The sequence below is a fragment of the Ranitomeya imitator genome, chromosome 1 (genome assembly GCF_032444005.1).
Source record: "Ranitomeya imitator isolate aRanImi1 chromosome 1, aRanImi1.pri, whole genome shotgun sequence".
Lineage (NCBI taxonomy): Eukaryota > Metazoa > Chordata > Amphibia > Anura > Dendrobatidae > Ranitomeya > Ranitomeya imitator.
This window is the reverse complement of record NC_091282.1, coordinates 572,951,419-572,979,219: the sequence shown is the minus strand read 5'-3', so window position 1 is coordinate 572,979,219 and position 27,801 is coordinate 572,951,419. Positions and strand designations below refer to the sequence as shown.

Sequence of the window (27,801 nt, the reverse complement as noted above, 5' to 3'; positions counted from 1 at the left end):
GCAGCGTAAATCATTTAGCTGAGGCAATGAAAACTAAATCTCTGAATACTAACAAATACTCGGAGACCACCCGAGCGTGTTTGGGAAAACCCGAGCAACGAGTATACTCGCTCATCACTACTCCTGACCACATCTTCAGCCATAGAGCCCATCTTGCAGCACTGGAAATGCACTGTTCCTTTCCGCAAACTGAAATGTTTCTGCAGAGGCATCTGCCATAAAAACAGGTGCCATTTTCAGCAAGGCTAGTGATTCCAAAATCTTCTCTCTAGGGATTATGTTTATTATATGACTTTCTAAATCCTCCACCCAGAAATTCTTTAACCTGGCAACAGAAGTGGCCACTATATTTGTTTTAATGATGACAGAGGAGGCCTCCCAAGCTTTCTCAAGGTCCTCTGATCTTTTATCCATCGGATCTTTAAGACTTTAGGAGTCATTGAATGGAATAGAGGTCTTCCTAGCAAGTCTAGCTCCTGGTATATCGATCTTTGGGATTTCTTCCCATACTCGGATTTCTTCTGGGTCAAAGGGAAGGCAAGTTTTAAAATCCCTTGGGATGACTAGCTTTTCCCCTGCATCTTCCCATTTCTTCCTATCCTCAGGCAACATTGGTGTAGTGCTTCCACCTTAGCCCAGCTAGGGGAAAGAGTAATAAAATAATTCCCCTTCCTCTGAGCTTGAGTCCATCTTCCATCTGGGCCATTTAGGCCGTGGAGACTGAGGCTGAATAAGGGCAGAAAAAGTATTTTGTACTGCTTCCTTAATTTTTACCCTCATGTTAAGATTGCCTTGTGCAGGCATGTACTGCGGAGGACAGAGAATGAACTTCAATCCAATATTGCAGCCAGCATGCAGCCAGCGGGTAAGGAAAGGGTGAATCAAACACCCGAAAACCCCGCCCCTATGGCTGAAGATTGTTCCCTCCAAATTCAGGTGACAGAGTCCCTTTAAGCAATCAGTACCATAAAAGGCTACCTCAGACAGACTTGACTCAAGCAACTCCATCTAGAAGATCTCAGAAGAACCCTGGCCTTCATCCTCTAACCCTTATAAGGGGAACCTGACTTACTGCAGGGTTCACTGGATTGCATCCATGGAGCAGCTGCCTGAGCTAAAGATTTTTAAACTAGTCAGGCCAAAAACAGGAAAGACAAAACCAGGGACAGAATAAGAATACAAAACCATAGTCAGGATTACAGCTGAGGTCAGATACCAAATAGTCAGTGAAAGCAAAGTCAAGCAGGATTCAGAAGAATGTCCCGGTCATATGGTAAGGTCAAAATCAGAACAGGGAAACCTCCAGTAGACCAAAAAAAAAACAACCTGGAGTGTGGTACTGCCCCATTGGCCACAACAATGAACTGGTTACACAGGACAGGCACCCATTCTGCCTGACTGAGTGGCACCACAAGTCCCAAGCACACCAGTATACCTGGCTGGACAGAGCCTGCATTACACAGCAATATTGGCCATATCATCAATGCTTCCCATGGAGTGAATACTTATTATTATTATTTATTATTATTATTTATATAGCACCATTAATTCCATGGTTATGTACAGAGTTATAAAATAAAGTGCAGTAGTATGTCACATTTAGATGGCAAGCATAATCGTCCTATGGTAATATTCAGGGCATCCACTCCCCGTTGTAGGACCCTTCAATTTCCACCTGTTGGTAAGCATTTTTTGTCCTTAAGCCTATGGAGTGATGTGACAGTTACCATAGGACGATTATGCTTGCAATCTAAATGTGACATACTATTGCACTTGCACTTTATATGATGTAACTTGCTTTATGAATCGGGCAGGTGCAATTGTGTGGGTCCGCATTTTTTCTGTGTCCATTTTCCTGCAATTGTCTTTTTGTATATATTGGATAATACTTGTTATACTTTTCTTGGATTCTTTGATCTACTAATAAATTTACTATTGTATTAGACCTGATCGCTCCTATTTTTCTCCTTTTGATCTATGTATGAGGCGGAGTGGGTTCCTTTTCTTGTGAATGGGTTTTTTTAAGCCCTTTTGTGATGTCCACAAAATTAGGTTTTTGTTTCTGCATGTCTGTTGACAATGCTCCGTCGCCGCACCGTAAATTTCCCATAGACTTTCACTAGATGTGGTAAAATCGCATCTAATGATTAGTCACATGCATAAACGCAGCTTACTACGCATGTAAAAATAAATAAGCTCTTACCTGTCACATCACGGGAAGTCAGCATGTACTGCAGTTCTCGCGATAACTTGGCTTACCGCGAGAACTGCCGTGCACGTGACCGGGAGTTTTGTCCGGTCACTAGTCTGGTTCTCACGGTCAGCTGATCAGCTGATTGTGAGAATGCTGCAGTGTAGGTGATTGGCGGAGAGTTATCTCCGACGATCAACTACAAGCTCTGCTATGTCTGGATGTCAGGCATCCAGATGTAGCAGAGCTGAACTCGTCGTGGGATACATGCAGCCGCACACCCTGGTCCCGCGTGCCGGCGGCCGTGCCCGGTATTGAGACGAGAGACTCGTGTGAGTGTCTCGTGGGTGTGATCCCAGCCTAACTCTTTATTAACATTTTATTATGTTTATTACTAAACATTGTGCTTGGTATAATCTATCTATCTATCTATCTATCTATCTATCTATCTATCTATCTATCTATCTATCTATCTATCTATCTATCTATCGCATCTATCTACTTATCTATCTATCTATCTACCTATTATCTTCCGATATAGCTATCTATCTATAAATATATCTATCTATAGATAGATATATCGATAGATAGATAGATAATAGATAGATACAATAGATGGATAGATAGATAAAAGATGGATAGATAGATAATAGATAGATGCAATAGATAGATACAATAGATAGATACGATAGCTAGATAGATAGATAATATATAGATACAATAGATAGATAATAGATAGATTCAATAGATAGATATGATAGATAATAGATGGATAGATAGATAATACATAGATACGATAGATAGATAGATAGATAGATAGATAGATAGATAGATAGATAGATAGATGAATAGACAGATAGAGCTATACAGAGATATGATAGATCTATCTATCTATCTATCTATCTATAGCTCTATCTGTCTATCTGTCTATGTGTCTAAACATTATTCTTCAGTATGTATGTAAATGAAGAGGTTGGACAAGAAATGACATCACAATTCTTTTTTTTTTTTGTATATATTTAGCTTACAAAAGCACACACAAATCTGTATGAAAAAAAATGCATGAAATATGCATGTAAAAACGCATCAAAAACGCATGTAAAATGCATCAAGAATGCAGGTGACCTGCCAGTGACCTCAGGTGCAGATTTGGTGCAGATGTTACCTGCGTCAAATCCTGAGCAAATCCTGATGCAATCCTGATGGTGGAAGCATACCCTAATATGCACTCAAAAATGTAACAAAGGCACTGCAAACAAATGCTGAGAAGACAGGCGTTTTGAATGCAGCGTTTTTACTGCCAAGAGAGCAGGTTTTGCCTGCAGAACAAAAGCCTACAGAATTTGGTGGAAGCCACTGAGCGAAGGGTAAATGAAGTATAGATTTATCAAACCTGTAAAGAAAGGCTACGCATACCCAGGGCCGGCTCCAGGTTTTCGTGGGACCCAGGCAAGTCACAGTGGACCCCTTTAAGACATAACCGCTGTGTGTATTCTATTAGTCTGTAGAAATACATAATTGGCATCAGTTTTCTCATTGCTATTAGTAGACCCCAAAAATATTTTTTCATCCTGATGTGTGTATTCTAGTAGTTTTGCAAAGCAACATATCGCATCAGCTGTCTTGTTGCTATTTCTAGGCCCTAAAAATACTTTTTCAGCCAAGGTGTGTGTTTTGTAGTACTTTGGCAATCAATATATTACGTGAGCTGTGTCATTGCCATTTTTAGACCTCAAAAATTATTTTTCAGGCCTGCTGTGTGGTTTTTATGAGTCTGGAAAATAAATAATTGGCACCAGCCGTCTACTTGCCATTATTAGGCCAAATGCATAAGTTTAGAGGACCGCTTTTTCTAGTACTGTTGCAAATAAATAAATCTTCTCTTCTGCCATCTCTTTGTGAGTAGTATTTACAAAACCAACTTTCGAAAATGAGGAGAGCATCAAATAAGGGATGTGGCCTTGGCCTTGGTGGTGCTGCTGTTGCTGCTGATGGTTGTGGTAGTGTAGCTAATGCAGGGAAAGGATGCGATCGTTCTGTATCTGCTACAAGCACAATTCCAACACCTTTCTCTGGTGCACGAAGGTGACTGGACGTTATGAATAGAAATGAGGGAATATTTCAATGTTCGGTTCGGATTACGATCGCCGAATTTGCAATATTCGCTGATTATTTTGTCGAATATTCGCCGAACATAACAAAACGCCATTCATGTCAATTAGAGGCAAAAAGAAATGCATGCACAACACCATATAACGGCCCCAAATACTGCCAAAACACATCAAATGAGAGACAGACACCAGAAAAGTAACCTCAATTCACCCACAGTACAAATTATAGCATGGCACTGCAGCAATCAGCCAGGCATGAGGTATCAAGGTCTGGGACAGCATTTACAGCTTTTAATTGAATGTCACAGAAAGACGATGAGGGTGAGGGATCAGTGTAGGCCTCCTTTGCTGGGAGCCCTGATACCACACCTTTACCTGCTTTCACGCTGAGCCACACTCAGGTGGCACAAATATCAGTTTTGTAGAATACCATTGTCAGAAAAATTTAAGGATAATAACATGGGTAGTTGAGTCCAAGGAAGTGGAGGCCTGATGGTCTAGGAGGCCTACTGCTACAGGAAACATGCATGAAGGAGACCCAACCAGGAGTGTTCACATTTCCAAAAATTATTGGCAAACACCACCAAGTGGCATCAATTTCACCACAGTATAGATAGCATAATAGGGCCGACAGATCTTCCACTACACCCAATCCAGCAGATGAACACCCAACCAGGAGTGTTCACATTTCCAAACAATTACTGGAAGAAAACACAAAAGTGGCATCAATTTAACCACAATATACATGGTATAATAGGGACCAATTGGTCTTTCAATATACCCAATCCAGCAGATGGATGCTCATCCAGGAGTGTTCACATTTCCAAAAATTACTGGCAGACACCACAAAAGTAGCATCAATTTCACCACAGTAGAAATAGTATAACAGGGACCAACAGGTCTTCCACTATGCCCAATTCAGCAGATGGACACCCAACCAGGAGTTTGCACATTTAAAAAAATGAGATCCTGACACCATCGTTTTGGAATAACCTTCACGAGAATAGAAATAGCATGATTGGGACTGACACGTCTTCCACTACAGTTAACCGCAGATGTAGACCAACCATGACTGTTCACATTTCCACAAATTTCTGTTAACATCAGCAGCAGCCACAGCAGGCACAGAAGCCACACCAAAGATGTCACAGAGTGCAGTTACATGACATTAATGCATCACACAAAAAATACAATATCACCTAGTCTATACAGTCTGCAATTGAGGTACAAAAGTCCTTAGAGATCCATGACTTGTTCATCTTGATGAAAGTTAGGCGGTCTACACTTTCAGGGGACAACCGGCTTCGCTTATCTGTCAGGACACCACCAGCATTACTGAAAACACTTTCTTAGAGAACACTGGCTGCAGGGCACGATAAAACCTCCAAGGTGTGTGAAACGAGCACAGGCCACTCATCCATTTTGGAAGACCAAAATGTGAAAGTGTCCAAACCCTCCCTGATGGTATTGATATTCAGTTCTAGATACTCCTGTACCATCCTTTCCATTCGTTCACCACATGTGCTCGAGCTGGTCAAAAAAAAAGTGTCCAAGGACTAACAGAAATTGCTTCTTTCACTTACACCACCGCTGCTGCTGCTAATGTTTTGACGCTGATGAATTGATGAGCTGGTGGTTGGAAATCTAGAGGTGGGATGCGAACTATGTGGTTCGCTACTGTCTTGGGGAAAAGCTCTCTTAAGGTTCTGTAAAAGTGTGTTTCAATACTCCAGCATTTGCGGGTCCCTTTCCAGGGCGGGAAGTGTCTGGGAAAATTTGGTTTTATAACTGGAGTGGCAACCCAGTAGTCAGCACTATTTCTAATCATAACTATACAGGGATCATGTTGCAGATAGTGCAGCAAGAAGGCACTTATATGTCATGCTCTACAATAAGGTCCAAGCCCATGCTGTGTTGGTGGCTGGGTAACAATGAGGCTCGTTTCATGCCATCCCCTCCCGCCAACCACAAACAAAAGAGAAGGTAGGATTATCCTCTTCTTCTGACAGTTGCTCGCCCATCAACTCTTCCTCCCCAATTTGCTCCTTGGATTTTTCACCATCGATAACAATTTGTCTGTTAGTACCAGCCCCTTCGATCGCAGTAATTCACCCTCCCTTGGCATCTGCATGTGCGACAACAGTCTGGAACTTAGAGATATTATTATCCCTTCCTCATCCTCCTCTGCTTACTCCTCTTCTTTTGGGACCACCATCTCCTCCCGCAGGCTATTCAAAGTCTGCTCCAGCATATAGATGACTGGAATAGTGATGCTGATGACGGTGTCATCAGCGCTAACCATTTTAGTAGCCATTTTGAAACTGTGCAGAAGGGTGCAGAGGTCCTTAATCTGTGCCCACTCTGTAAATGTGATATGCGCCACGTCCGTACTGCGTTAGCCCAGGCTATACGACATGACATACTGCATCAGTGTTTGTTGCTGCTGCCACAGTCTCTGCACCATGTGCAGAGTGGGATTCCACCATGTTGGCACATAGCATATCAACCTGTTAACTGGCATAGACAAAGACCTCTGTATCATGCAAGTCGATGACATGAAGGTTGCGAACGGTGGAAATGAGCACACAACTTACATGCTTTCAGGAGCAGCTCACCCAGGCCAGGATAGTGGCGGAGAAAATGCTGTACCTACAGGTTGAGGACGTGAGCCATGCAGGGAACGGGTGTGAGCTTGACTTGCCGTAAGTCATCCACCAGGTTCACATGGTTATCGGACACAGTCTTCTCTGGATGCAGGTTCAGCGGATACAGTCATTGATCAAACTCAGCCTGGAGAGCTGTACACAACTCTTCAGCTGTATGACTGCGATCTCCAAGGCATATTAATTCCAATACTGCCTGATTGCGGTGAGCCCTGGCTGCGCAGTATGGAGGTGATGGGGATTCACTCTGAACTGTTGGAATGCGTGTCTCATTAAGGCAGAGGTTGAGGTTGCAGGTGGAGGCCCTAGAGGAGATAGAGGAGGAGGCAGAAGCAGTGGAGGTAGAGGTTTGTCCTGCAAGCCTTGGGGATTCCAAGACTTGAGGCGCAGCGCCTGCCGCCACAACCACCAGAGTCACCCAGTGCTCAGTTAGCGAGATGTAACGCCTTTGACCATGCTTACTCGTCTAAGTGTCTATGGTAAAATGCACCCTGTCAGACAGATTTAGTCAAGGAATGGGTGATGTTATCTGCACCATGCTAGTGTAGCGCAGGCACAGCTTTCTTAGAAGTGCTCTAAAAAATGGAAAAAAAAATTGTCACATGTGTAGATGTGACAGTGAATACTTACCAATCTGAGGAGTTGAGTACTCACTTCACTGACATGTTTGGCTTGTGAAGGCCCAGAACGTTTCTCCTCATCAGAAGAAGATGACATTCTGATTTATGCAGAAAGAAAGAAATGGCAGAAATTAGGACATGTAGAGACAGAAAATAGAAAATAAAGGCATTGGCTAGGATATACTCACATTGTTCAGTCTTGTTTCCTCCAAGGTGCTTTGGTCTTTCTGCTCTGGTTCTCTGTCTGCTGAGTAGTGACCTGCAAATGACCACTCCCTCCCTTTATCACTTTGTATATGGGGGGTGGCTAATCAGTGTCTAGACATGTTTTCCTGTGGTGCCACGCATGCGTTCCCAAATGCAAGCAAATGCATGTGTTTGCGGCTGCATGAGTTCACATAGACAGCAATGCATTTTTTTGCCGCATTCCATCCGCTAACAACCGCAGATATTTCTAGGCGGCAAATTGACAGCTCTAAAATTACTACATGTAGCATTTACCACGCCAAACCGCACACGACAAAATGCGCATGCGCCGTAAAACGCGGCAAAACTCAACTGATCGCAGACACATGCATCTCTAATGTTAAATATAGAAATACACAACGCATGCGGATAATTGCGGAAGAAACGCTGCGGACACAACCACAAATGTGAAACCGGCCTAAGCGTGATTCTGCAGCTGACTGTGACCTGTAGCGGTGACCTGCGGTAAAAAAGCAGGCGCGGTCCTATGAGACTGCTGCTCCCCTCGGGCTATGTCTGATGGGAGAGTAATTTAATTTGCCGTTACCTGTGTTCACAGTTTTTTTTAAAAAGTTACATTACATATGCATTCCCATAAAAATAAAAAATTATACTCACGGCGGCGCAGTGATCCACAGTAGGGGTCGATCACCTCCTGTCAGTGTATCGCCGGCTGTCTTTGAGAGCAGTCATATCACTGATGTGACTGCTCTCAAAGTGATCAGGATCATTGTGGGACATTATGGATTATCTTCTCGGCAGACAGGTGAGGAATATCTGTGGTTTATTATTTTATTTTTGTTGCAGGAGACGAGGGAGTCGGGGATTATGCATTCGATAAGTATGGTTTAATTAAGATTAAGAAAGGACTTTATTCTGGCTGTGGCTTTATTTACAATACAACTATAGGATTAGTAGGATTAGTAATGGATAGGTATCTTGTAGACGCCTCTCCAGTACTAAGCCGTGGGCTTGATGTCACCTGACAATAGAAAGGTGACATCAACCCCACAAATATGAAACCCATTTGCCACCGCTACAGGGCAAGTGGGAAGAGCCGGGCAAGGCGCCAGAAAAGACGGATCTAATAGAAGTGCCATTTCTGGAATGGCTGAGAGCTGATATTTTTAGCCTGGGGAGGGCAATATCCATGTCCCCTTTCTAGGCTATTAATATCATCCCACAGCTGTCTGCATAGCCTTTGCTGGTTATTAATTATAGGGAGACCCCATGCTATTTTTTTTGCTTGGGGTCCCCCTTTTTAATAGCCAGTAAAGGCTAAGTATATAGTTGTGAGCGTGTGCATCAGAGTAAGCACACTCCCCCCATAGACCAGCACACTGCTCTCCTGAAATACTCTGTGCTCCTGTCACCCTGCTCCCTCCACAATATATAATGTATCTCTTTGACCCCCATAGACCAGCACACTGCCATATGGATCACACATAATGTCGCCATATATATTTATCACATAATACTCACATAAAGACCACACACTATACCGCCATATATATTTACTAGATTGTGGCCCAATTCTAACGCATCGGGTATTCTAGAATATGCATGTCCCTGTAATATATGGACAATGATGATTCCAGAATTCGCGGCAGACTGTGCCCGTTGCTGATTGGTCGAGGCAACCTTTATGACATCATCGTCGCCATGGCAACCATTATGACATCATCGTCGCTGTGCCCTTGCTGATTGGTCGAGGCCTGGCAGCCTCGACCAATCAGAGACGCGGGATGTCTACGTCATTTATGACATCATCGTCGCTGTGCCCGTTGCTGATTGGTCGAGGCCGCCAGGCCTCGACCAATCAGAGACGCGGGATTTCTACTTCGATGCTGTGCCGGTCTCTGATTGTTCGAGGCCTGGCGGCCTCGACCAATCAAAGAGCAGGGATTTCCAGGACAGACAGACAGACAGACAGAAAGACAGACAGACAGAAAGACAGACAGACAGACGGAAAAACCCTTAGACAATTATATATATAATATTATTATATTATATACATAATACTGCCATATAGATCGCACATGATGCCACCATATATATTTTTTATATAGTACTGCCATATGGACCACACTTGATGCTGCCAAGTATTATGTGTGATTTGTATTTTGGAATTATGTGTGATCTATATGACTGTATTATATATCATCTGTATGGTGGTATTATGTTTGATCAGTATGGTGGAATAATGTAAAAAATATATGACTGTATTACATAAGAACTATATTATGGGATTGTGTGCGATCTATGTGGCAATATTATGAGAGAATTATATGGTGGTTTTATGTGTGATCTACATTGTAGTATTGCGTGTGATCTATATGGCAGTATTATGTGTGATCTATATGGCAGGATTATGTGAGAAGTATATGGCAGTATTACATGAGAACACTATGGTAGTATGTGTGATCTATATGACGGTATTATGTGAGAACTAAATGGCGCCATTATGTGTGATCTATATGGCAGTATTATGTGAAAACTATATGTTGTTTATAGCCTAGGAAGGGGTTAATACCCATGGATTTTCCAAGGCTATGAATATCAGCCCGCAGCTGTATATTTAGCCTTTACTGGCTATTAAAATAGGGGGACCCCCAAAAAACAACTTGGGGTTCCCCTATAATTAATAACCAGAAATGGCTATGCAGACAGCTGCGGGCTGATATTAATAGCTTAAGAAAGGGCCATGGATATGGCCCCTTCCCCGGCTGCAAACATCAGCTCAAAGCCGCCCCTGAAATGGCGCATCTCTAAGATGCACCTATTCTGGTACTTAGCCTCTCTCTTCCCACTGCCCTGTAGTGGTGTGATATGGGGTAATATTTGTGAGGTTGATGTCACCTTTGTATTGTAAGGTGACATCAAGCCGACTTAGCAATGATGAGGCGTCAATAAGACACCTATCCATTACTAATCCTATAGTTGTTAAGGGGTTAAATAAACACATTTTAATGAAATAAAAGACTACAGTTTCCCATCTTTATTATTCAGCTAATCCATGCAATGCCCTCTGTTATGGTCTGGTGATTATGGAGCGACATGAGACTAGCTCTGAGCAGGTGGTATCTATACTGACCGCAGACCCTAAGCTCAACACACAACTAGAAGCAGCCGTGGATTGCTCCTAACGCTCCCTATGCAACTCGTCACAGCCTAAGAGCTAGCTACCCCTAAAGATAGAAGCAGGAAAACTATCTTGCCTCAGAGAAAATCCCCAAAGGAAAGACAGCCCCCCACATGTAATGACTGTGAGAGGAGAAGGAAATGACATACGTAGTATGAAACAAGATTGAGCACAGGAGGCCACTTCTAGCTAAAAAGGAAAGTACAGGAAAGAGCTCTGTGCGGTCAGTAGAAAACAACTAGAAAAAGTCCACCGCAGAGAAATGCAAAAATCTCCACACCTAACTAAAGGTGTGGAGGGCAAACTCTGCTGCCCAGAGCTTCCAGTTTAGCTAAATAGATCCATACTGATAAACTGGACAAATGAGCAAAACAAGACAGTACAAAACAACAAGTCCACAATAAGTGAACTGCAAAGGCCATGAAAGGACTTAGCTTAGCAGAACTTGGTCAGAGTGTCAGGACAATCCAAAGAGCAATGACTCCAGGCAGAGACAATTGACAACTGGCATTGAATGAGGGCTAAGGCCAGACTAATATAGCCGAGCCCAAAAGACAATCAAAGGAAACAGCTGAGAAGCTAAATCCAAAAAGCAGCAATACCACTAAAGACCACAGGAGGAGCCCAAGAGCAGAACTAACAAAAATACTACTTACAACCAAGAACGGAATTCATAACAGCCCTCGCTCTCCTGTAATAAAAAAACAAAAACACCCCCAGCAGTATACTCCCTGTTCCCGCACACATACATACACACAGATACACACAGACACCCGCACACAGACAGGCACATATTCACCGCCCACACACAGTCTCTGCCCACACACTCTTCCTCCTCCCTGTCTGCTGCGTTTATCACACACAATTCCGCATCAAAACCGCAGATTTTTAAACCTGCAGTTTTGCCTGACTCAATGGTAGTCAATAGGTGCAGAAACGCTGCAAATCCGCAAAAAGAATTGACATGCTGCGGAAAATTCCTTTCCGAGCTCTGCCATGTGCCCAAACAGTGGTTTACCCCCACATATGGGGTATCAGCATACCCAGGACAAATTGAACAATAACTTTTGCGGTCCTTTTACCCTTGGAAAATTAAAATTGGGGGTGAAAAGATCATTTTTGTGGAAAAAATATGATATTTTAATTTTACAGCCCTACGTTATAAACTTCTGTGAAGCCCTTGGGGGTTCAAAGTGCTCACCACTAGAGTTGAGCGACCTTGACCTTTTTAGAGTCGAGCCGGGTTTTGCGAAACCCGACTATGTCCAAAGTCGGGTCGAGTGAAATCGGCCGATTATGACGTAAAGTCGGGATCGACCGAAACACGAAACCCAATGCAAGTCAATGGGGCAGCATAGTCGGCAGTGAGTGGGGGCCAGGAAAACACCTAGAGTACACATTTTAATGTCAATACCATCCATTCTTCTTAATGAAGCTTGTCAAGCGTAATTTACCTTATAATAATTGGAAGGCATTTGAAATTGGGGGTCATTTGGCTAAAGTTGTGGGGGGTAGGGCTGGTTCAAGTAATTAGTGGGCCCAGGAAATCTGGACCACGTCACGGCAGTGGAGCAGGGAGAGGTAAGTATTTCAACTTTGCAAGTGCTGTGAACCTGAGCAAGCAGGGGGGGCCCACTCGTTGGCATTGGCACTGGCACAGGGCCCCTCAAAGTACAGCGGTGTGTTTGCACGGCGGGGGCGCCTCCCACCGGCAGCAACACTTTTGCGTACTATGAGAGGCCCTGTGCCAGTGACGTCGCCAACTAGTATTCCTCCCCCCACCTGATGAAGGAACCTGCACTTTCATCTGCACCTTCCTCTTTGTCCCCGTGTAAGGTGGTATGGTATGCGGGAAGAGCAACCTGACTTTCAGCAGGGTCACAATGTTGTTGTGTAGCGTGCACGGGGAATGTTGCGTTATGGGTCAATGTACCAGCAGACTCATCTATCACTGGCTGGGCAATGGGCACGATGAAGTGGAAACACAGATATAGGCCCAAAGAAGAAAGTGGGCTAAATGCAGTTCAAAATTGGTAACACAGGAATAACCAGGGGGCATTGCAGTGGAGGACAACTGGAATGAGAGGCTGACACAGAGAGTAGGGCCAAATCAGTAAGTAGTCGAAATGCAGTTCAAAATTGGCAACCGTAGTAAACAGGCGGCACAGCTTTGTTCAGTGGAGGAGAACAGCAAGGAGTGGCAGACACCGATAGTAGGCCCCAACCCAACTAGTAGGCCAAATGCAGTCTAACATTAACAACTACTTAACGAGAGGCTGAAAATGGAATTTCAGGACAGGAAACCAGGAGAACAGCAAGGAGTGGCAGACACCGATAGTAGGCCCCAAACCAACTAGTACGCCAAATGCAGTTGTTCCATTTAACCACAATTTAATGAGAGCCTGAAGATAGAAGCTCAGGAAAGGCAACCTGGGGAACACCTTGGAGTGTAACACACCATCTCTCTCCACCCCATACCCATTTTTTAGGCCTAATGCAGTGTACTTTTCTACAACTACTAAACGAGAGTCGGAAGACCGAAGCAATGGCAAGGAAACCTGGGGAACACCTTGGAGTGTAACACACCATCTCTCTCCACCCCATTCCCCATTTTTTAGGCCTAATGCAGCCTACTTTCCGACACCTACTAAACGAGAGCATGAAGATCGAAGCTCAGGAAAGGCAACCTGGGGAACACCTTGGAGTGTAACACACCATCTCTCTCCACCCCATACCCATTTTGTAGGCCTAATGCAGCGTACTTTTCTACAACTACTAAACGAGAGCATGAAGATCGAAGCTCAGGAAAGGCAACCTGGTGAAAACCTTGGAGTGTAACACAACCTGTCTCTACACCCCATACCAAATTTGTAGGCCTAATGCAGCGTAGTTTCCACCAACTACTAAACGAGAGCCGGAAGATCGAAGCTCATGAAAGGCAACCCGGGGAACACCTTAGTGTAACACAACCTCTCTCTACACCACGAAAGGGCTGATTCTTAGGAAGGAAGGCTGTTGTAAATAAGCATTGCGCGTCCGAGGGTGATTATATTCTTATTCGGTATCTACTCACCCTCGGACGCGCCATGCTTCTTGATTTGTAATTAATGTTTATTTGCAATGTGCTTTTGACTTACTCAATTAATTTTTTAATTATTGATTTTATTAAATTAATAGTTTAACATCTTATTGGAAATAATTTAAAGGAGACGCGACAGAACAACACTCGGTGGATGCCATATCTGTGTTAACAACTCCAAAAAACTTTCAGTTAACTTCTTGCAGGAGAAAGAAATTGTAGCTGTTGGACCTTTGTAGTACAGTTCCAGATATTTGATGTGTGTTTGTTTTGATTGTTAAAATGTCTGCATTTGAGATCTCAACACGATCTTATTTTTTATAATCAAATTAATTTTTAAAATATTTTATTAGGTTGGTTCAAGGGGTACACGGGCCGCAGTAGACAGGTCAGAGGAGGCCTAGTGGAAGGAGGGACCGCAGATGCGCCACTGTTTCACCCATACACAATTAGTAGGCCTAATGCAGCGTAGTTTCCAACAGCTACTAAACGAGAGCCGGAAGATCGAAGCTCAGGAAAGGCAACCTGGGGAACACCTTGGAGTGTAACACAACCTCTCTCTACACCACGGAAGGGCTGATTCATAGGAAGGAAGGCTGTTTTAAATAAGCATTGCGCGTCCGAGGGTGATTATATTCTTATTCGGTATCTACTCACCCTCGGACGCGCCATGCTTCTTGATTTGTAATTAATGTTTATTTGCAATGTGCTTTTGACTTACTCAATTAATTTTTTAATTATTGATTTTATTAAATTAATAGTTTAACATCTTATTGGAAATAATTTAAAGGAGACGCGACAGGACAACACTCGGTGGATGCCATATCTGTGTTAACAACTCCAAAAAACTTTCAGTTAACTTCTTGCAGGAGAAAGAAATTGTAGCTGTTGGACCTTTGTAGTACAGTTCAAGATATTTGTTGTGTGTTTGTTTTGATTGTTAAAATGTCTGCATTTGAAATCTCAACACGATCTTATTTTTTATAATCAATAGACAGGTCAGTGGAGGCCTAGTGGAAGGAGTGACGGCAGACAGGCATCAAAGGCCTAACATTGGGCTGGCTGTAGGCAAGTTAAAATTGGTTCCAGGGGAACACGGCCATCAGTGGCCTGGTCAGTGTAGTTGTAGTTGAAAGAACGGGACGCAGACAGGCTTCGAAGGCCTAACATAATAACATAGGGCTGGCTGTAGGCAAGTTAAAATTGGTTCCAGGGGAACACGGCCATCAGTGGCCTGGTCAGTGTAGTTGTAGTTGAAAGAACGGGACGCAGACAGGCTTCGAAGGCCTAACATAACAAACTTGGGCTGGCTGTAGGCACTTTTAAATTTGTTCCAGGGGTACATGGGCAGCAGTGTATGGTCAGTGGAAGTCTAGTGGAAGGAGTGACCGCAGACAGGCTTCCAAGGCCTAACATAACAAACTTGGGCTGGCTGTAGGCACTTTTAAATTGGTTCCAGGGGTACATGGGCAGCAGTGGTCTGGTCAGTGGAAGTCTAGTGGAAGGAGTGACCGCAGACAGGCTTCCAAGGCCTAACATAACAAACTTGGGCTGGCTGTAGGCACTTTTAAATTGGTTCCAGGGGTACATGGGCAGCAGTGGTCTGGTTAGTGGAAGTCTAGTGGAAGGAGTGACCGCAGACAGGCTTCCAAGGCCTAACATAACAAACTTGGGCTGGCTGTAGGCACTTTTAAATTGGTTCCAGGGGTACATGGGCAGCAGTGGTCTGGTCAGTGGAAGTCTAGTGGAAGGAGTGACCGCAGACAGGCTTCCAAGGCCTAACATAACAAACTTGGGCAGGCTGTAGGCACTTTTAAATTGGTTCCAGGGGTACATGGGCAGCAGTGGTCTGGTCAGTGGAAGTCTAGGGGAAGGAGTGACCGCAGACAGGCTTCCAAGGCCTAACATAACAAACTTGGGCTGGCTGTAGGCACTTTTAAATTGGTTCCAGGGGTACACGGGCAGCAGTGGTCTGGTCAGTGGAAGTCTAGTGGAAGGAGTGACCGCAGACAGGCTTCCAAGGCCTAACATAACAAACTTGGGCTGGCTGTAGGCACTTTTAAATTGGTTCCAGGGGTACACGGGCAGCAGTGGTCTGGTCAGTGGAAGTCTAGTGGAAGGAGTGACCGCAGACAGGCTTCCAAGGCCTAACATAACAAACTTGGGCTGGCTGTAGGCACTTTTAAATTGGTTCCAGGGGTACACGGGCAGCAGTGGTCTGGTCAGTGGAAGTCTAGTGGAAGGAGTGACCGCAGACAGGCTTCCAAGGCCTAACATAACAAACTTGTGCTGGCTGTAGGCACTTTTAAATTGGTTCCAGGGGTACATGGGCAGCAGTGGTCTGGTCAGTGGAAGTCTAGTGGAAGGAGTGACCGCAGACAGGCTTCCAAGGCCTAACATAACAAACTTGGGCTGGCTGTAGGCACTTTTAAATTGGTTCCAGGGGTACACGGGCAGCAGTGGTCTGGTCAGTGGAAGTCTAGTGGAAGGAGTGACCGCAGACAGGCTTCCAAGGCCTAACATAACAAACTTGGGCTGGCTGTAGGCACTTTTAAATTGGTTCCAGGGGTACATGGGCAGCAGTGGTCTGGTCAGTGGAAGTCTAGGGGAAGGAGTGACCGCAGACAGGCTTCCAAGGCCTAACATAACAAACTTGGGCTGGCTGTAGGCACTTTTAAATTGGTTCCAGGGGTACACGGGCAGCAGTGGTCTGGTCAGTGGAAGTCTAGTGGAAGGAGTGACCGCAGACAGGCTTCCAAGGCCTAACATAACAAACTTGGGCTGGCTGTAGGCACTTTTAAATTGGTTCCAGGGGTACACGGGCAGCAGTGGTCTGGTCAGTGGAAGTCTAGTGGAAGGAGTGACCGCAGACAGGCTTCCAAGGCCTAACATAACAAACTTGGGCTGGCTGTAGGCACTTTTAAATTGGTTCCAGGGGTACACGGGCAGCAGTGGTCTGGTCAGTGGAAGTCTAGTGGAAGGAGTGACCGCAGACAGGCTTCCAAGGCCTAACATAACAAACTTGGGCTGGCTGTAGGCACTTTTAAATTGGTTCCAGGGGTACATGGGCAGCAGTGGTCTGGTCAGTGGAAGTCTAGTGGAAGGAGTGACCGCAGACAGGCTTCCAAGGCCTAACATAACAAACTTGTGCTGGCTGTAGGCACTTTTAAATTGGTTCCAGGGGTACATGGGCAGCAGTGGTCTGGTCAGTGGAAGTCTAGTGGAAGGAGTGACCGCAGACAGGCTTCCAAGGCCTAACATAACAAACTTGGGCTGGCTGTAGGCACTTTTAAATTGGTTCCAGGGGTACACGGGCAGCAGTGGTCTGGTCAGTGGAAGTCTAGTGGAAGGAGTGACCGCAGACAGGCTTCCAAGGCCTAACATAACAAACTTGGGCTGGCTGTAGGCACTTTTAAATTGGTTCCAGGGGTACATGGGCAGCAGTGGTCTGGTCAGTGGAAGTCTAGTGGAAGGAGTGACCGCAGACAGGCTTCCAAGGCCTAACATAACAAACTTGGGCTGGCTGTAGGCACTTTTAAATTGGTTCCAGGGGTACATGGGCAGCAGTGGTCTGGTCAGTGGAAGTCTAGTGGAAGGAGTGACCGCAGACAGGCTTCCAAGGCCTAACATAACAAACTTGGGCTGGCTGTAGGCACTTTTAAATTGGTTCCAGGGGTACACGGGCAGCAGTGGTCTGGTCAGTGGAAGTCTAGTGGAAGGAGTGACCGCAGACAGGCTTCCAAGGCCTAACATAACAAACTTGGGCTGGCTGTAGGCACTTTTAAATTGGTTCCAGGGGTACATGGGCAGCAGTGGTCTGGTCAGTGGAAGTCTAGTGGAAGGAGTGACCGCAGACAGGCTTCCAAGGCCTAACATAACAAACTTGGGCTGGCTGTAGGCACTTTTAAATTGGTTCCAGGGGTACATGGGCAGCAGTGGTCTGGTCAGTGGAAGTCTAGTGGAAGGAGTGACCGCAGACAGGCTTCCAAGGCCTAACATAACAAACTTGGGCTGGCTGTAGGCACTTTTAAATTGGTTCCAGGGGTACACGGGCAGCAGTGGTCTGGTCAGTGGAAGTCTAGTGGAAGGAGTGACCGCAGACAGGCTTCCAAGGCCTAACATAACAAAATTGGGCTGACTGTAGGCACTTTTAAATTGGTTCCAGGGTAACACGGCCAGCAGTGGCCTGGTCAGTGTAGTAGTTGTAGAAAGAAGGGACCGCAGACAGGCTTCGAAGGCCTAACATAACAAAAATGTCAAAACAATGGTATTGTCAGTGCCAGGCATTGAAGGATGTCAGCGCCTAGACTACACATTGGTGAAGCTGTGAGAGATAATTTTGCTAGTGGTAGAGCACTGTTTGAGCTGGGGGGGGGGGAACTGTCTTGTGGCCGGCGGTACAGGCACAGGGCCCCTCATATTACAACGGTGTGTCTGACGTTGGGTGCGCACCACCACCGCCAGAGACACTTTATTGTACTATGAGGGACCCAGTGGCAGTGCCGTCGACCAAAAGCGGCCACACCCACCTCTTCAGACAAACAGCACTCTCAAGGGTCCAAGCGCAAAGTGTCGATAGCACGGCCCCGTGTGGGGAGTTTGGCCATTTCGTGAGGTGGAAACATGTCGTATGCTGGACAATCAGGTGAAGAAAATTACGAGATTGGAAAAGTCATTCAGAATAGTCCACAGGCAAGACCTTTTCATAGGAAAGCTAGGTGTCAGCCGGGCAGGGTGGGGCAAAAGATTTTGAAATCCAGTTGTGGTTCATTTTAATGAAGGTTAGATCATCTACATTTTGGGTAGCCAGACGAGTCCTTTTTTCGGTTAGTATTGAACCTGCAGCACTGAATACTCTTTCTGATAGGACACTAGCTGCCGGGCAAGCAAGCTCCTGCAATGCATATTCTGCCAATTCTGGCCAGGTGTCTAATTTGGATGCCCAGTAATCAAATGGGAATGACGGTTGAGGGAGAACGTCGATAAGGGATGAAAAATAGTTTGTAACCATACTGGACAAATGTTGTCTCCTGTCACTTTGAATTGATGCTGCAGTACCTGTCCTGTCTGCGGTCATAGAAAAATCACTCCACAACCTGGTCAGAAAACCCCTCTGGCCAACGCCACTTCTGATTTCTGCCCCTCTAACACCTCTGGTCTGCTGGCCCCTGGAGCTCGTGTGAGAACGATCACGGGCGCTGTGTGCAGGGAATGCCAGAAGCAAACGGTCAACAAGAGTTGATTGTTTTGTTGCTAATATTAGTTCCAAGTTCTCATGTGGCATAATATTTTGCAATTTGCCTTTATAGCGAGGATCAAGGAGGCAGGCCAACCAGTAATCGTCATCGTTCATCATTTTTGTAATGCGTGTGTCCCTTTTGAGGATACGCAAGGCATAATCCGCCATGTGGGCCAAAGTTCCCGTTGTCAAATCTGCGGTTGTGCTTGGTTGAGGGGCAGTTGCAGGCAAATCTACGTCACTTGTGTCCCTCAAAAAACCAGAACCCGGCCTTGCCACGCCACCAATTTCCCGTGCCCCCGGGAAAGCTTCCTCATTAAAAATATACTCATCCCCATCATCCTCCTCGTCATGTACACTGCCCTGACCAGACAATCGCTGACTGTCATCAAGGCTTTCCTCTTCCTCTGGTGCAGACGCCTGATCCTTTATGTGCGTCAAACTTTGCATCAGCAGACGCATTAGGGGGATGCTCATGCTTATTATGGCGTTGTCTGCACTAACCAGCCGTGTGCATTCCTCAAAACACTGAAGGACTTGACACATGTCTTGAATGTTCGACCACTGCACACCTGACAACTCCATGTCTGCCATCCTACTGCCTGCCCGTGTATGTGTATCCTCCCACAAAAACATAACAGCCCGCCTCTGTTCGCACAGTCTCTGAAGCATGTGCAGTGTTGAGTTCCACCTTGTTGCAACGTCTATGATTAGGCGATGCTGGGGAAGGTTCAAAGAACGCTGATAGGTCTGCATACGGCTGGAGTGTACAGGCGAACGGCGGATATGTGCGCAAAGTCCACGCACTTTGAGGAGCAGGTCGGATAACCCCGGATAACTTTTCAGGAAGCACTGCACCACCAGGTTTAAGGTGTGAGCCAGGCAAGGAATGTGTTTCAGTTGGGAAAGGGAGATGGCAGCCATGAAATTCCTTCCGTTATCACTCACTACCTTGCCTGCCTCAAGATCTACAGTGCCCAGCCACGACTGCGTTTCTTGCTGCAAGAACTCGGACAGAACTTCCGCGGTGTGTCTATTGTCGCCCAAACACTTCATAGCCAATACAGCCTGCTGACGTATGCCAGTAGCTGCCCCATAATGGGAGACCTGGTGTGCAACTGTGGCAGGTGCGGATGGAGTGTTTGTGCGACTGCGGTCTGTGGACGAGCTCTTGCTTCTGCAGGAGGACGAGGAGGAGGAGGAGGAGGAGGGGGTGCGAACGGCTACAGACAACTGTTTACTAGACCGTGGGCTAGGCAGAACTGTCCCAAACTTGCTGTCCCCTGTGGACCCTGAATCCACCACATTTACCCAGTGTGCCGTGATGGACACGTAACGTCCCTGGCCATGCCTACTGGTCCATGCATCTGTTGTCAGGTGCACCTTTGTGCTCACAGATTGCCTGAGTGCATGGACGATGCGCTCTTTAACATGCTGGTGGAGGGCTGGGATGGCTTTTCTGGAAAAAAAGTGTCGACTGGGTAGCTCGTAGCGTGGTACAGCGTAGTCCATCAGGTCTTTGAAAGCTTCGCTTTCAACTAACCGGTAGGGCATCATCTCTAACGAGATTAGTCTAGCTATGTGGGCGTTCAAACCCTGTGTATGCGGATGCGAGGCTAAGTATTTCCTTTTTCTAACCATAGTCTCATGTAGGGTGAGCTGGACTGGAGAGCTGGAGATCGTGGAACTAGCGGGGGTGCCGGTGGACATGGCAGACTGAGAGACGGTGGGAGATGGTATTGTTGCCGCCGGTGCCCTAGATGCAGTGTTTCCTACTACGAAACTGGTGATTCCCTGACCCTGACTGCTTTGGCCTGTCAAAGATACCTGCACAGATACAGCAGGTGGTGCGCTAAATGGTGGTCCTACACTGCCGGAAGGGATGTTGCGTTGATGACTAGCTTCATTGGCCGAGGGTGCAACAACCTTAAGGGACGTTTGGTAGTTAGTCCAAGCTTTCAAATGCATGGTGGTTAAATGTCTATGCATGCAACTAGTATTGAGACTTTTCAGATTCTGACCTCTGCTTAAGGAAGTAGAACATTTTTGACAGATGACTTTGCGCTGATCAATTGGATGTTGTTTAAAAAAATGCCAGACTGCACTCTTTCTAGCATCGGATACCTTTTCAGGCATTGCAGACTGAGCTTTAACCGGATGGCCACGCTGTCCTCCACCAGGTTTTGGCTTTGCCACGCGTTTTGGGCAAGATACGGGCCCGGCAGATGGAACCTGTGGCGATGTTGATGCCTGCTGCGGCCCCTCCTCCTCCTCTGCTTCAGAACTGCTGCCGCCTGCACCCTGTTCCCCCAATGGCTGCCAATCGGGGTCAAGAACTGGGTCATCTAATAACTCTTCTTGTACCTCCTGCGCAACTTCGTCTGTGTCACCGTGTCGTTCGGTGGTATAGCGTTCGTGATGGGGCAACATAGTCTCATCAGGGTCTGATTCTTGATCACCACCCTGCGAGGGCAATGTTGTGGTCTGAGTCAAAGGACCAGCATAGTAGTCTGGCTGTGGCTGTGCGTCAGTGCACTCCATGTCAGATTCAATTTGTAATGGGCATGGACTGTTAACTGCTTCACTTTCTAAGCCAGGGACGGTATGTGTAAAGAGCTCCATGGAGTAACCCGTTGTGTCGCCTGCTGCATTCTTCTCTGTTGTTGTTTTTGCTGAAGAGGACAAGGAAGTGACTTGTCCCTGACCGTGAACATCCACTAACGACGCGCTGCTTTTACTTTTACCAGTTTCACGAGAGGAGGCAAAAGAGCTAGAGGCTGAGTCAGCAAGATAAGCCAAAACTTGCTCTTGCTGCTCCGGCTTTAAAAGCGGTTTTCCTAATCCCAGAAAAGGGAGCGTTCGAGGCCTTGTGTAGCCGGACGACGAACCTGGCTCCACAGCTCCAGACTTAGGTGCAATATTTTTTTCCCCACGACCACCTGATGCTCCACCACTACCACTACCCTCATTACCAGCTGACAATGAACGCCCCCGGCCACGACCTCTTCCACTAGACTTCCTCATTGTTTTAAAAACGTAACCAAACTAACGTTATTTGTTGCAGTCACACAACTTACACGGTGAGCTATAACTTCAGTATGATTTAGCTACCCCTTTACAGGTTGGTGAGACCACAGCGAAAATCAGGGCCAATGTTACACACTCTTTTTTTGGTGGCTGCAAATTAGAGAGATGCCCCACACGCAGGACTGTCACTGAAGCACAAATGTTAATATTAATGTCACACTATTATTTTTTTTTTATTTTTATTTTTTTCAGGAACACTTTAGAAACCGCAAAAAAAAAAAAAAATAGATTTTTGCAGGGAGAATTTAGAAAACAAATGTAACAAACTATATGCTTTCTATGGGCCACTGAGTGAGAGATGACGCACACAGGAATCAGGAGTGGCACACAAGCCCAGAGGCCAATATTTTTCTACCAATGATTGATGGAGTTATTTTCTCTGGTAGATTTTTGAACCCAAATCAAGGAAAAAAAATATAGGCTTTCTATGGACCACAATTGGAGAGAGAGAGAGAGAGAGAGAGAGAGAGAGATGGCACACCCAGGAGTCAAGACTGGCACACAAGCAGAAAGGCCAATATTAATCTCCCAATTTTTTTTTGGGTTTGTTTTTTTTTTTTTTTTTCAGGGAGACTTTAGAAAAAAAAATAATAAAAAAAATATGATTTTATCAGGAAGAATTTAGAAACCAAATAAAATAAAATGATTTTTTCAGGGAGAATTTATAAAACAAATAAAAACAAAAATAGGCGTTCTATGGCCCACTGACTGAGAGATGACGCACACAGGAGTCAGGAGTGGCACACAAGCCCAGAGGCCAATATTTTTCTACCAATGATTGATGTAGTTATTTTCTCTGGTAGATTTTTGAACCCAAATCAAGGAAAAAAAATATAGGCTTTCTATGGACCACAATTGGAGAGAGAGAGAGAGAGAGAGAGAGAGAGAGAGATGGCACACCCAGGAGTCAAGACTGGCACACAAGCAGAAAGGCCAATATTAATCTCCCAATTTTTTTTTGGGTTTTTTTTTTTTTTTTTTTTTTCAGGGAGACTTTAGAAAAAAAAATAATAAAAAAAATATGATTTTATCAGGAAGAATTTAGAAACCAAATAAAATAAAATGATTTTTTCAGGGAGAATTTAGAAAACAGATAAAACCAAAAATAGGCGTTCTATGGCCCACTGACTGAGAGAGAGAGAGAGATGGAACGCTTAGTACTGGCACACAAGCCCAAAGGGCAATATTAATCTCCCTTTTTTTTTCAGGGAGAATTTCTAAAACCCAAAAAAAAAAAAAAAATAGGCTTTCTATGGCCCACTATTTGTGAGAGAGATGGGACGCTCAGGACTGGCACAGATGGCACGCTCAGGACTGGCACAGAAGCCCAGAGGCCAATATTAATCTCCCTTTTTTTCTGGGAGAATTTATAAAACCAAAAAAATATTTAAATAGGCTTTCTATGGCCCACTATTTGTGAGAGAGATGGCACGCTCAGGACTGGCACAGATGGCACGCTCACAACTGGCACACAAGCCCAGAGGCCAATATTAATCTCCCTTTTTTCAGGGAAAATTTATAAAACCAAAAAAAAAATTAAATAGGCTTTCTATGGCCCACTATTTGTGAGAGAGATGGCACGCTCAGGACTGGCACAGATGGCACGCTCACAACTGGCACTCAAGCCCAGAGGCCAATATTAATCTCCCTTTTTTCAGGGAAAATTTATAAAACCAAAAAAAAAATAAAATAGGCTTTCTATGGCCCACTATTTGTGAGAGAGATGGCACGTTCAGGACTGGCACAGATGGCACGCTCACAACTGGCACACAACCCCAGAGGCCAATATTAATCTCCCTTTTTTTCAGGGAGAATTTATAAAACCAAAAAAAAAAATTAAATAGGCTTTCTATGGCCCACTATTTGTGAGAGAGATGGCACGCTCAGGGCTGGCACAGATGGCACGCTCACAACTGGCACACAAGCCCAGAGGCCAATATTAATCTCCCTTTTTTCAGGGAAAATTTATAAAACCAAAAAAAAAATTAAATAGGCTTTTTATGGCCCACTATTTGTGAGAGAGATGGCACGCTCAGGACTGGCACAGATGGCACGCTCACAACTGGCACACAAGCCCAGAGGCCAATATTAATCTCCCTTTTTTCAGGGAAAATTTATAAAACCAAAAAAAAAATTAAATAGGCTTTCTATGGCCCACTATTTGTGAGAGAGATGGCACGCTCAGGACTGGCACAGATGGCACGCTCACAACTGGCACACAACCCCAGAGGCCAATATTAATCTCCCTTTTTTTCAGGGAGAATTTATAAAACCAAAAAAAAAAATTAAATAGGCTTTCTATGGCCCACTATTTGTGAGAGAGATGGCACGCTCAGGGCTGGCACAGATGGCACGCTCACAACTGGCACACAAGCCCAGAGGCCAATATTAATCTCCCTTTTTTCAGGGAAAATTTATAAAACCAAAAAAAAAATTAAATAGGCTTTCTATGGCCCACTATTTGTGAGAGAGATGGCACGCTCACAACTGGCACACAAGCCCAGAGGCCAATATTAATCTCCCTTTTTTCAGGGAGAATTTATAAAACCCAAAAAAAAATAAAATAGGCTTTCTATGGCCCACTATTTGTGAGAGAGATGGCACACTCAGGACTGGCACACAAGCCCAAAGGCCAATATTAATCTCCCACTGTATTTTTATCAGGGAGAATTTATACACCCCACAAAAAAAAATACAGAAAAATGAAAAGGCTTTCTATGGCCCACTATGTGAGAGAGATGGCACACACAGGGATGGCACTCTAGCAGAAATGCCAAATTGCCAATCTTAATCTCCCACCAAAAAAAAAAAAAAAAAAAAAACAGGGAATGTCCTACAATTACTATCTCCCTGCCTGCAGTAATCTCAGCCAGGTATGGCAGGCAGCTACTATCTCCCTGCCTGCAGTAATCTCAGCCAGGTATGGCAGGCAGCAATAAGGAGTGGACTGATGCACAAATGAAATAAAAAGTGTGGACAAACAAACAAGATAGCTGTGCAGAAAGGAAGGAACAAGAGGATTTGTGCTTTGAAAAAAGCAGTTGGTTTGCACAGCGGCGTACACACAGCAATGCAGCTATCAGGGAGCCTTCTAGGGCAGCCCAATGAGCTACAGCGCTGAGGGGAAAAAAAAAAAAAAAAACTTCCACTGTCCCTGCACACCGAGGGTGGTGTTGGACAGTGCAAATCGCTGCAGCACAAGCGGTTTTGTGGTTAATGGACCCTGCCTAACGCTATCCCTGCTTCTGACAAAGCGGCAGCAACCTCTCCCTAAGCTCAGATCAGCAGCAGTAAGATGGCGGTCGGCGGGAACGCCTCTTTATAGCCCCTGTGACGTCGCAGACAGCAAGCCAATCACTGCAATGCCCTTCTCTAAGATGGTGGGGACCAGGACCTATGTCATCACGCTGCCCACACTCTGCGTTTACCTTCATTGGCTGAGAAATGGCGCTTTTCGCGTAATTGAAACGCGACTTTGGCGCGAAAGTCGCGTACCGCATGGCCGACCCCGCACAGGGGTCGGATCGGGTTTCATGAAACCCCGACTTAGCCAAAAGTCGGCGACTTTTGAAAATGTTCGACCCGTTTCGCTCAACCCTACTCACCACACATCTAGATAAGTTCCTTGGGGGGTCTAGTTTCCAAAATGGTGTCATTTGTACAGGTTTCCACTGTTTAGGCACATCAGGAACTCTCCAACACGACATGGCGTCTGATCACAATTCCAGCCAATTTTGCATTGAAAAGTTCAAGGCACTCCTTCCCATGGGCCATGCGCCCAAACAGTGGTTTACCCCCACACATGGGGCATCAGAATATTCAGGACAAATTGCACAATAACGTTTGGGGTCCAATTTCTCCTGTTGCCCTTGGGAGAATAAAAAAAATTGGATCTGAAGTAACTTTTTTTGTGAAAAAAAGTTAAAAGTTCATTTTTTTTAACATTCCAAAAATTCCTGTGAAGCACCAGAAGGGTTAATAAACATCTTGAATGTGGTTTTGAGCAGCTTGAGGCATGCAGTTTTTAAAATGGTGTCACTTTTGATATTTTCTATCATATAGACCCCTCAAAGTGACGTCAAATGTGAAGTGGTCCCTAAAAAATAAATGGTGCTGTAAAAATGAGAAACCGCTAGTCAACTTTTAACCCTTATAACGTCCTAACAAAAAAAATGTTGGTACCAAAATTGTGCTGATGTGAAGTAGACATGTGGGAAATGTTACCTATTACGGTAGATACAGAGGCGGTGTAGCTTGCTTCACAGGCGGGCTACTCCGCTGAGGTGCAGACACTGCTACTAAGCCCAAAACGATTTACTTGGTAAGATGCAGTAAAAATTTAGATACACAGGCTAGCTTCACAGGCGAGCTACTCAGATGACTACTAGACAATGCTACTAGCCCAAAAGGTTTGGCTGAGCTAGATTACACCAAATGCTGTGACAAACACTTGCACTACACTGGCACAGACCTGCCTGGCAAAAAGTGCTAGGAACTGCTGTAACCTACCCTGAAAATTGCTGATATTACAACTAGTCCCGACTCCCTAAACCTATCTCTCTCTATCTAACTGCAAATTCGCTCGCAATTCACACTCTTATACTCTATAACGCCCACAGCAGCAGCGGTGCCGTCTGACACTAAGCTGCAGCAGTGAGGAAATGGTGGCGACGGGGCAAATGGTTGGTTCTTATATGGCAAGGACATGTGACATACACAGCCAATGACACATGCCCTTGCTTTTGTGAATCACATTCACCTTGCTGTGTGTGTGCACTGCTGATGGGCTGAGAGACTGCACCGCCCCACTGTAAATGCGGGAAAGAAAAAAAAATGGAGATTGGCGTTATTTCAGCACAGATCTATCCCCCCCCCCCCCGCATTATACACTGAAACAGTCTATTAACATTGATAAACAGCTTTAATGTGAAAATCAAGTTAGGCTTTTGGTGAATGAACAGTTATCAAAGAGAAACTCGAACAGCCGAATTTTAAGCAAATTGTTCGAGTTTGTCGAACGACTCGAACACCGCCCAAAACAGCTTGAATTTGAAATTGGCGAACAGTTCGACTCGAACACCGCTCATCTCTAGTGGTAATATCTCTGAAACACTTCAACATATTCCAGTGATTCTGAGATTGTTTTTTCGCGACACATTGTACATCATGTTAGTGGTGAATTTAGGACAATATTTTTTTAATTTATTTGTGAAATTATTAGAATTTTGGTGAAAATTTTGCAATGCCCTTAAACCAGATAGTTATATCACATAAAACAGTTAGTAAATAACTTCATATAGAAATAATTTTTTAAACCTTATTTCATTTTGTTCAGAATTTAGAATGGTTAAAATTTGATCAGCAATTTCTCAATTTTCCAACAAAATATTCAAAACCAATTTTTATAGGGACCGCATCACTTT

The 27,801-nt window shown here is 44.9% G+C and overlaps 1 protein-coding gene across 2 annotated transcripts in view; it reads left to right on the top strand.

Annotated features, from left to right (window-relative positions):
* The window catches only part of SHC2 (SHC adaptor protein 2), a 162,592-nt gene that overhangs the window by 8,582 nt on the left and 126,209 nt on the right, over positions 1–27,801 (top strand). The window lies entirely within an intron of this gene.